Below are 12,272 nucleotides of genomic sequence, written 5' to 3'. Positions count from 1 at the left end.
GGCAAACACTTCGCCATTCTGATTCTTAAACAATTTATAGTTTGCATCAAAGGATTCATCAATGATAATAGGGTTAGCACAAGTGAAGCCAGATAAGGTGGATGGATCCACTGAAGGTTCCTTTGCAGCAACCCAGGTGGTTTTGGGGTACTGCTCAGGCTTCCAGTATGACCCATCAACATTCATTTTTCTTTCGAACCCAACACCCTCTTTTCTAGGGTTTTGGTTCAGAATATGCTTTTTGAGGACATCACATAATGTTTGATGCCCTTTGAGGCTTTTGTACATCCCTGTCTCAAGCAGTGTCTTCAACCTGGCATTCTCATCAGCAATAGTAGTGGTATCCTTAACAGAGGGATTAGTTACCACATTAGCAGTTGAAGATTTCTCAGTAGTAGTAGCAGTGGAACATTCAACAATAGAGGCAACATTATCACACTCAATGCATTTTAGACATGGTGGTTCAAATCCTTCCTGAGCGGAACTGATCTGTTGAGCGCGGAGTGACTCGTTTTCCTTTTGAAGATCTTCATGATCCGATCTCAATTTCTCAAGTTCCTTCTTCCTTTGAAGATAATCATAGGAGAGCTTTTCATGAGATGTTGAGAGCATTTCATGTTGACCTTCAAGTTCCTAGTACTTAACATGAAGATTGTTTATGTCTTCAATTAAGGACTGAGTCTTAGTCATTTCCGCGTCCAACAGGTCATCGCTTTTGTCTAACAGTTTTTGAATATGTTCCATAACTTTCTGTTATTCAGTTGCATTTTTAGCAAGTTTTTTGTAGCTAGGTTTGGATTCACCATCAGAGTCATCTTCACTTGATGTTTGAAAGTAAGCATCGCGAGAGTTTACCTTGGCACCACGTGCCATGAAGCAATAGGTGGGAGTCGAGTCATTCTCGTCATCAGCGTTGGTGACGGAGCCATTGTCTTCAATGTTCAAGATGGACTTGGCGACATAAGGTGTAGCTAGAGCCAGACTTGCGACACCAGAGTCGGACTCCTCCTCAGACTCCACCACTGCCTCCTCAGAAGCCGACTCCTCCTCTGAATCCATTTCCTTGCCAACAAAAGCACGTGCCTTGCCTAATGAGCTCTTCTTTTGTGATGAAGACTTGGAGGAAGATTTGGAAGAAGACTTTGAGGATTTCTTCTTCTTCTTGTCATCAGAATCATATTCTTTGCTCTTCTTCTTCTTCTTCTCATTGTCCCACTGTGGGCATTCAGAGATGTAGCGGCTAGGTTTCTTGCACTTGTGACAGGTGTCGGTATCAAAACCGGCGGATCTCGGGTAGGGGGTCCCGAACTGTGCGTCTAAGGCTAATGGTAGCAGGAGGCTGGGGACATGATGTTTACCCAGGTTTGGGCCCTCTCGATGGAGGTAATACCCTACTTCCTGCTTGATTGATCTTGATGATATGAGTATTACAAGAGTTGATCTACCACGAGATCAGAGAGGCTAAACCCTAGAAGATAGCCTATGGTATGATTGTTGTTATTCGTTGGGTCCTATGGACTAAACCCTCCGGTTTATATAGACACCGGAGGGGGCTAGGGTTACACAAAGTCGGTTCACAGAGGAGGAGATCTACATCCGAATCACCAAGCTTGCCTTCCACGCCAAGGAGAGTCCCATCCGGACACGGGACGAAGTCTTCTGTCTTGTATCTTCATAGTCCAAAAGTCCGGCCAAAGTATATAGTCCGGCTGTCCGGATACCCCCTTATCCAGGACTCCCTCAGTAGCCCCTGAACCAGGCTTCAATGACAATGAGTCCGGCGCGTAGATTGTCTTCGGCATTGCGACGCGGGTTCCATCTCTGAATACTCCAAAATTAATTCTGAACACGAGGACCGTGTCCGGCTCTGTAAGATAAATTCCATATACCACCATAGAGAGAATAATAATCCGTGAGTCCAATCTGCTGACAACTCTTCGAAAAGTGACATCACGCCACGGTCCGGTTTTTATTCAAACCGTTTTTACAACTTGCTACCGCACACACCACGAGGAGGTTTCCTTGGCACGTCCTGTCAAGGCAGAGATCGTGTCCCCTTTACTACGGGATTCTCATTAATACAGGTGTGGGTAATCCAACCGTGCTTGTTGGCATGACCCCATGTTTTTAGGCAAGTCCCGAACGACCACATTCAGGGCGCTTGATATTCTCACCCTTTATAAAGGAGCTGAGGCCTACCCCTCTATCTCCACACTCGCACATCTCGCACCCTGAGTTCCAACACCCAAAGCTCGAGCCTAAGCACCCCGGATCTTGGATCATGTCCGGATCTGACCACCAAGGCCGATGGATGGTTTCCTCTGTCATAGAGGAGGATATTGCGAAGCTCGGGGGGGCTGGGTATTTGACCGCCGATGTCAAGCACAGGCTTCCTGCTCCCGAACAGGTTATCCCCCCTCCTGAGACCAACGAGAGTGTCGTATTCATTTCCCACTTCCTCCGGGGATTAGTTCTTACTCTTGACCCCTTCGTGAGGGGGCTCATGTTCTATTACGGGCTAGATTTCCACGATCTAGCTCTGGATTCCATCCTCCACATCTCGTCATTTACCATTGTGTGTGAAGCCTTCCTCCACATCACCCCCCACTTCGGCTTATGGCTCAAGACTTTCAATGTGAAGCCGAAGATGATTGAGGGGCAACACACAGAGTGCGGAGGTGCCATAATAAGTAGGAACGTCGATGCCCCATGGCCCGAAGGCTCCTTCCCGAAGGTATCTGATTTATGGCAACGGAGGTGGTTCTATGTCACAGCTCCTCGAGGCTCAAAGTGGGCGGCCGCGCCCGCTTTCCGCTCGGGCCCTCCACCTCAACTGGCATCATGGGCCAACGTGGGACTAAAATGGGGGCCTGCAAACGATGTACCAATGCTACAAAGCCGCATTCAGGAGCTCCTCGAGAGGGACATTAGTCTTGTCAAAATAATCCAGGTAATGCTAGTTCGACGGATCCTGTCATGCAAACATCGACCTCTCCGGATGTGGGAATTCAATCCAGAAGGTCCGCGAACCATCCAGCATTTCTTCGGCATGACGCCCGAAGGGATGTATAAGTTGTTCTGAGGACCATGAATAGAGTGTCCGGACACCACCGAGGATGCGGGCCTGAGCTGCAATCGCCTCGATACCCAAGTAAGTAACCCTATAACCGAACACCTTGCTTATATCTGTCATAGCATTATTCTGAACACTATCCGCAACCAGGATTGGCTTAGTAAGATGGAGAGGATCAGGTGTCCGGCACCGCTTCCCGAAGGCTCGCCTAGCCCGACAATGGCCAGGATTCTTGACCAGGATTGTTGTGCAGGTTGCTAAGGGTTCGGCCATAGACCAAGCCGCTAAATGCGCCGAATTGAGGCGTCAAATTGACGTGGTGGAGGCCGACGTCACGCTTGTTAACAAGCGATTCGAGGAGTCGCAGAGTATGCTTTCCTGTATCCACATCTATTTTGGGGAAATTGCAAGAAGGTTGAAATATTAATGTGATGTGATGTAGTTGCAGGCAGAGCTACTACCGTTGAGGCCCTGAGGGCGGAGCTTGTCCTAGCCAAGGAACAAGCCAGGATTAGCAATGCGGCTGCTCTAAAGGCAGTCGAAGAATTGAAAGCCGAACAGGTCGCTCGTCTCCGAAGCGAGGAGAAGATAGTCGAGATGGCTGTGGAGCTGAGGGATGCCACCGGCCGGTATGAGCTTCTTGAAAAGGAGAATCAAACGAAGGTGGCTGACCTGAAAAAGGCGTTGGATTCGGCTAAGGAGACACACTCTTAGATTAGAGACGCACGGGAGGAACTTTTACAAGCCGGAGAGATCGCGGCCGAAAATCCTTATTTGTTGTGGATGAAGTTTTTAGATCCAAAGTATGCTCCATTGGATAAGCTATGGAGCGCCGCAGATGAGTATGCGGACTTGGCGAAGAGTGCGGCTAATGCAACCAAGTTATTCAAGGATCATGAAGATAACAAAATGAGGCTATTCTGGTCGCAATTTAGTGCTCCAGTGCTCTCCTTACCCTTGAGTGAGAAGATGGCCGCCATAGCCGAGCTCCATAGGCTGTCCGGTCTTGCAATGAGGTCTGTAATAGACCATCTGTGGCCAAAGGAGCCGAAGCCGGACAGTTACTTTGGTTTGGTGCAACGGTTATTGGCGCCAGAGCGCAGATTGACGCCATGAAGAGATCACCGTTCATAGAGGGTGCGCGGATGGTTTTTGCCCGTGTAAAAACATATTGGGCGGATATGGAGGCCACCCACATTGCAACCCAGGGTCTGGTAGGAAGCCAAGACCCAGCCGAGCACTATTTTGAGAAGGTCATAGAAGGTGCCCGTAGAATAGAGGCCCAGTGCTCCAAGAATGTCATGTTTGAGTGACAATTCTATTAAATGTAAACAATGATGTGTTTGATTATAGAGGCTTTTTTTATACTTTTTGCCTGAAAGTATTACAATGTCTCATGTGCAGCTGTTTATGCATGCATATGCCATGAAAGTTAGCAGTCGTTGGCTTCGGCCCCCACGCACATAATGCGGGGGTGTTCGAGAAAATATGCGTGAACACACTTGATCCAATGTCTTGGTCTGTTAAGGAGGTGATTGCACGTCGAACTAGGCAACCGGACTATATAGCTGTAACACTTTTCACTTAGCCATAGGAGTTTGAAAGGTGGGGCTAATATGTAGCCCCTGGTACTTCTGCGAGCATCCGGATACGATGCGCGTACTTGAACGGTAGACCGGTCCTTCGTTAATGCGAAGGAATCCTATAGATTCCGATGAGTCCTCGAGTGGTTTACCAGTCTCTCATTGTATCATGACAGTCAGTTTTTGGCTTTCTCTACTGAGGTGCTCGTCCGAAATAACCAGGGCACAATTGCAGTAGTTCTCCTTTGGCCGCTGAGGGAGTCCTGGATTAGGGGGTGTCCGAATAGCCGAACTATCATCATCGGCCGGACTCCAAGACTATGAAGATACAAGATTGAAGACTTCGTCCCGTGTCCGGATGGGACTTTCCTTGGCATGGAAGGTAAGCTTGGCGATACGGATATGTAGATCTCCTACCATTGTAACCGACTCTGTGTAACCCTATCCCTCTCCGGTGTCTATATAAACCGGATGGCTTTAGTCCGTAGGACGAACAACAATCATACCATAGGCTAGCTTCTAGGGTTTAGCCTCCTTGATCTCGTGGTAGATCTACTCTTGTAACACACATCATCAATATTAATCAAGCAGGACGTAGGGTTTTGCCTCCATCAAGAGGGCCCGAACCTGGGTAAAACATCGTGTCCCTTGTCTCCTGTTACCATCCGCCTAGACACACAGTTCGGGACCCCCTACCCGAGATCCACCGGCTTTGACACCGACATTGGTGCTTTCATTGAGAGTTCCTCTGTGCCATCGCAATCAGGAAGGATGCCTTTTCCCGTCTTTAAAGACGGCGCCGTCGTCAAGGGAGCTTTGGCCGCTGGCCAAACTATCCGGCTAGGTGGTTTCTTATGACCGCCTGTTCGGCCACCGCTCCGACGGTGACCTCTCAGGTCATCTAAAGCGATCTTCACGTCAGCTCGGAATTCGCCGAGCAGTTAGATCCGATTGATCTCTCCTCCGTAAACGAGCTCTTGGATCGCATCACCGCCCTGGGAGTTGCTACAGACTATGATCAGATTGGGCTTAAAACCGATCTGAGAGAAATTAACTCTCCCCAGGCTACCCACCACTTGTTGTGGTAGAGGAACAATGCGGCGACTCTTCTTCTATGTTGAAAACCAACTATGTCCGGATTCCCGATCCCTCCATGCCGGATTCCCGCGGAGGGACGGACGCCAATCAAATACTGAACCTAAAGTCAGGCATCGGACCAGATTCGTTGGAAAGCATCCAACAAACCAAGCTTCCAAATCTGGAAGCTTCTTGGCCTTTGAGCCTCAGATCGGGCTGGGTTCCGAACTTAATTCCACCCGCCCACCCAAACATAAGTGATCTATCTCAAATACAGCAAGAGCTCGATGAAATAGTACATCATTACTGGGCTAGATTCCTCCTGGTTATGAACAGGATAAAGGACTGCCATGAAGAAAGCGCGATTTCAATTTTCTGCAACAATTGCATGGATAAGGGAATCATAAACGCCATCAGTCATCGCGAAGTTACACGCTTCGCCGACCTAGCGACCATTGTACAAAAATACTGTGCGATAGAGAGTGCCTGGAAAACCGAAACTAGGTTCTGGGACAATCCGGCCCTGAATACAACCCTAGTCCAAAATAAAAGAGTGCGTCATACTCAAGCACCTGGGTTAAGAACCAAAAAGCAAAAAACCCCTAAAGGGTACGGAACCGTACTGGAGGGATGGCTCAACGGACCCCACAAAGACGGCCTCCATTGGGGCACAATTAAATCCTGATGTAGAAGCCGCACTACGAGAATTCCTTCGGGAAAATTGGGACATTTTTGCCTAGCACCCTTCAGACATGCCAGGAATTCCACGCAGGCTGGCAGAGCACAGCCTAAATATCCTAAAGGGATTCAAGCCAGTCAAACAGGCTCTTCGGCAATTTTCCGAACCCAAAAGACAGGCAATGGGAGAGGAGCTAGCCAAACTCTTAGAAGCTGGATTCATCAGAGATATCAAACATCCGGACTAGCTAGCCAACCTGGTAATGGTACCAAAAAAGGACAAATCATGGTACCTTTGTGTCGATTTCAAAGACCTTAACAAGGCATGTCCAAAGGAGCCCTTCCCTCTCCCTCGCATCGACCAAATCATCGATGCTACCGCAGGGCATGATTCATTGTGCTTCCTCGACGCATACTCCAGATACCATCAAATCAAGATGGCGGAAAAAGACTAGGCTGCAACGGCATTTATTACTCCATACGGACCATTCTGCTTCAACACAATGCCCTTCGTACTCAAAAACGCCGGCGCAACATATCTGCGCATGATTCAGACATGTCTGGCCACCCAGATAGGCAAAACAGTCGAGGCATACGTAGACGATGTGGTCGTCAAGACCAAACACGTCGAAACTCTAGTAGACGACTTGAGGGTGACATTCGACAACCTCCGAGCATATGACATTAAGCTCAACCCGAAAAATGTGTTTTCGGCGTACCAGCCGAAAAGCTCTTGGGCTTCATTGTATCCGGTAGAGGAATTGAAGCAAACCCAGCCAAGATCCGAGCTCTGTCACAATTGGATATCCCAAAAGACCTCAAGCAAATACAAAAGCTAACCGGATGCGTGGCGGCTCTAAGCCGCTTCATCTCCCGTTTGGGAGAAAAGGCACTGCCCCTCTATCGCCTCCTCCGGCGCACCGAACATTTCGAATGGACGGATGCTGCCACGGCCGGACTCGAAGAAATTAAAGCCGTATTGGCAACAAATCCGGTCATGGCCGCGCCCAACCTGGGCGAACCAATGTTATTATATATCGCAGCAACACATCAAGTTGTCAGCGCGGTACTCGTAGTCGAACGAGAAACAGAAGGGCACAAATTCCCTCTTCAAAAACTAGTGTACTACGTATCCACTGTCTTAACCCCATGCAAGTCCCGATACCCACACTATCAAAAGATAGCGTACGTGGTGTTCATGGCATCCCGGAAGCTGCGACACTACTTTCAAGAGTGTTCCATAACGGTGGCCTCCGAAGTACCTCTCAACGACATTATAAACAATCGCGATGCGATGAGCAGGATTAGAAAATGGGCCATTGAGCCCTTACCATTTGATATAACCTACAAACCACGGCGAGCTATCAAGTCGCAAGTTCTGGCTGACTTCATCGCCGAATGGACCGAAGCCGAACTCCCTAAAGAGTACGGCGCATACTCCAATTGGATCATGCATTTCGACGGCTCCAAAATGTTGGCTGGCTTGGGAGCTGGCGTCGTCCTGACGTCCCCAACCGGAGACACAGTCCAATATGTGCTTCAAATAATGTACACAGACTCCAACAACGCAATCGAAACGAGGCCCTTCTACATGGCCTCCGGATGGCAATCTCCATGGGTATTCAACGCCTAGAGGTGTGCGGGGATTCAAACCTCGCAATATCCCAAGTAAATGGAGACTTTGACGCCAAGGATTCGAAAATGGCAGCCTACCGAAACGCTGTCCTAAAAATGTCAGCCCGGTTCGAAGGACTCGAATTCCACCATGTAGCCCGGGATAATAACCAGGCAGCAGACGTGTTGGCATGCATCGGCGCAAAACGCGACGCCGTCCCTCCAAACATCTTCCTGGAATGGCTCTTTAAGCCATCCATATTATGGGAAGAGGAGTCCGGAAATAACAATCCGGAACCAACTGCATCACCTAACGCAGAACATTCTGACACAATCGGTGGCCCAGCCAATGAAATAACAGATTCAACCCACAAAATACTGGCAGTAATTGCCCCGTGGACGGAACCATTCCTAGCCTACCTAATCCGGCAGGAACTTCCCGAAGACCAAAATGAGGCCCGCTGCGTAGTTCGGCGATCTAAAGCCTACAAGGTCCATGAGGGAGAACTTTATAAGAAAAGCACAACCGGAGTCCTTCAAAGGTGTATCTCCGAAGAGGAAGGGTGAAATCTCCTGGCTGAAATTCATGTCGGACTCGACGGGCACCACGCCGCCACCCGGGCCCTTATAGGCAAGGCCTTCCGTACAGGATTTTATTGGCCGACCGCCCGGGCAGATGCTCAGGACTTAGTCCAACTATGCGTCGGTTGCCAGCTCTTTGCTAATCAGAGCCACATGCCACCCACCGCCCTCAAAACTATACCCATTACTTGGCCGTTCACGGTCTGGGGGCTCGACATGGTTGGACCCCTTAAAGGGGGAACCCACAAGCACAAATACTTATTGGTCATGGTGGATAAATTCACCAAATGGATAGAGGCCAAGCCGGTTAAAAACGGCAGAACCTGAACCTGTGATAGACTTCATATCCGGGGTAGTACACCGTTTTGGCGTCCCCCATAGCATCATCACTGATAACGGCACGAATTTCACGGCCGACGAGGTTAAACTCTGGTGCAAAAACATGGGCATCAAGCTCGACTACGCTTCAGTCTACCACCCTCAAACTAATGGTCAAGTGGAACGGGCAAATGATCTCATCATGAGTGGCATTAAACCCAGATTAGTGTGGTCCCTCACGGAATCTAACACGCACTGGGTAGAGGAGCTCGACTCCGTACTCTGGGGGCTGCGGACCACGCCAAAACACACAACCGGATTCACACCATTTTTTATGGTATACGGCGCTGAGGCAGTTTTGCCCTGCGATATAATTCATGACTCACCTCGCGTGCGCATGTACGAGGAAAGAGAAGCCGAGTTGGATCGGCAGACAGTTTGGACGCTTTAGAGGAGGAGCGCGACGTGGCAAAATCCCGTTCCGCATTCTATCAACAGCAGGCTCGAAGATATCAAAGCAGAGAAGTATGGGCTAAAACTTACAATGTTGGCGAGCTAGTTCTACGCCTGCCGGACAAGAAAAAGGACAAACTTCAGCCCAAATGGGAAGGTCCCTTCATCACCGACCAAGTCCTTACCGGCGGTGCATACCATCTACGCAACGCATCTGACAACCGACTCGAGCCAAACCCATGGAACGCAGCCCGTCTCCGAAGATTTTACGCCTAGCGCCGGACTCATGGTTCGTCTCCTTCCTCCGTGCACCTTTCATGTTTTTTCGCTGTCTTTGTTTTCCCTCCTTTTTCTCCCTCTTTCAGTACAAACCTCTTGAGGGTTAATCTGCGCTTTGTTCGCACTCACTCGATGTGCTACTCGCACTCATTATACCTGGGGGCTTCTCTAACAGAAGCTTATTTATATGGGCTTCATGCCCACAACATGTGTCACACTTCCGCATGTACCTTTTGATCACCATTATATGCATCGATATGACTTAAGTTTTGGCCAAGCCGGGTTGCCTGGCTCCTGTGCTTACCCCTATGTTCCCGATTGTTCGGCTAGGAGGTAAAGGGAGCACCTCTACGATTGTTACTGTCGGGTCAGCCGGATGTGTACCTCAGACTGGGTGAAGCCGAAGGCTAGCGTTCTTAAGGGAATATTCGGTCGGTGACCTGAAATATGATTTATTACTCACTTATTTATCTGCCCCCAGATGCTTTTTCTGCTATTTTTGCAGTTCGGACATGCACTTAGGACATGCCTCCCAGGGAAAGGAACCCTTAATGGAACTATTCTCCCTGGAAGATGTTTATTACTAACCATGTAATATAACATAGCTAGTTGGGCACTTGTCTGATAAAGCAATTATGACCCATACGCCTTGTCTCCATGCATGCCCCAGTTCTTTTATAACCGCCAGGGTATTCGGACACACTCTGGACTGTTGGGTCCCGAGGTTGAAGCGAAAAGGTCCGCAAAGGCAAACGATCTACAATCCGGCTAGAAGGCTTTTTACATGTCATTTTAAAATTACATTGTCAAACTGACTGATTGTACTCCTCTTCAATCCCATCTAACAGGCTGTCTAATTTACAGTCCTGTTGGGAATATTTCGCGGCCAGCTCTACTTGGCCGTACATCAAGCTCACAGGGATCTCCTTCCCATCCGGCCCCACAGGTCCGACCTCGGCCATGTGGTTTGGGTCAGCCTTCGGGTACCGCATCTTCACCATGGCCCAGGCCTACCTGGCGCCTTGGCGGTAGGCCGATATCTTCCACAAACGGAGACGTCGCCGTACTCCCTGAAGCTTCTCAGCAAGCCCTCCAAGGCCCTCAGGTAGGGAGACGGAAGGCCATAAGGCCTGAACCACGCCACTCATCGCCTATCAAACATGTTCAAGCAGTTGCACCAGCTCGGGAAGTTGGTCACCCGTTGAACCGGGCATTTCCTCCATAGGGCGACCTGTGAGCACACCTACAGACATATTTCTGTCAACCGACCTCCTCACCGAACTCTTCTTTTCAAAAGAGTTTGCTCAAGCACTTACTATAGATGCCGTGACGAAGCCGCTGATTCTCCTTCAAGGAGCCAGATAGCTGGGCCCGAACACCTTTTAGCTCTTCTCCAAGTTGGGTGTGGGCATCTTGGAGTTTGTTCCTCTCCTGCTGCACCTTCATAAGCACCCTCTCGCCGGCCTTCAACTGGCGCAGTAACTGTTGCTTGTCCGGATCAAGTCCGGCAACATCTGCAATATTATTGTCAGATTTATATGCACGCCGCACGCCATAAAACATTTTTGAAATATGTGTTACCGGAGGGGGTCCCTATGTCTCCTCCTGCGGCGGTCAGTGCGGCCTCAAGTTGGGCCTTGCACTCTTGAAGCTCGGGACAGGTGGGTATTCTTCTCCGTAAGATCCTGCATAATAAATGATCCTTAAATCAGTTATTTTAACTATTTTAAGTCTCGGGGGCTACTGGCATATATAACTATTAAAATTACTTACCCATATGTCATTTACATACTGCTCCGTGGCTCTGGTTAAACCATCTTGAGCAGCACGGAGGTGCGCGTCTCCCGCATTAAAGGCATTTAACGCCTCAGGGGAGAAACACGCGTCACGAAGAACTGTCCGACGGCGCCTGTGATTCATGGCGCTCTCCACTTCAGACCTAGTGGCGGACAACCTGTCGGCATCCTTCGTTGGAGGAGCATCTGGCTCGCGCCTTGCGCTCGCCTCCCCCTCCGGACCAGGCGTTGGAGCCTGGCTGGCGGAGGCTTGGTGGACATCCTCTCCAGACTCAGTCCGGCGAGCGCTCTTTCTCCTGGAAGAATCATGAGCATTAATATGCCTCCCAGGAGTCTTTCCCTTCAAGGACAATGGTGCACCATACCTTTGCGGCGACGTTTCGATTCGCGTCGCACTCCTTTTCCGCCTGCTAGGCCGCACTAACCTCATTTGGTCAGTCGCCGCGGGCTCGGCTTCCTGCCGTAAAGGCACCTCCTGCCGAGCACCATTGGTGCACGATGGTCAGAATTAAGCATTAAAAAAGTAACGGTGTCAGGACTTCGGTCGTACTCACCTGGGAAGCCGGACACAAACTGGGGTAGTCAGCCGTAATGGCGACTAAAGCATTATCCATGTTGAGCTAGTGGAACACCCCGTCAATCAAATCCACCTTAATGTCCGGATCCTCTTCGGAGGCCGAATCAAGGGATCTTCCCGGATCCTCGGGTTGTGGAGTTGGGCTTTTTATGCCCTCCATATCTCAGCGCAGTTCCTGCGTCGAAACCATAAGGTAAGACACTTATCTTTGAAAGCGCGGATCAGATATTTAAACGTCCGCT

This window comes from Triticum aestivum, chromosome 5B, assembly GCF_018294505.1.
Source record: "Triticum aestivum cultivar Chinese Spring chromosome 5B, IWGSC CS RefSeq v2.1, whole genome shotgun sequence".
Lineage (NCBI taxonomy): Eukaryota > Viridiplantae > Streptophyta > Magnoliopsida > Poales > Poaceae > Triticum > Triticum aestivum.
Note: the sequence above shows the minus strand (reverse complement) of the source record.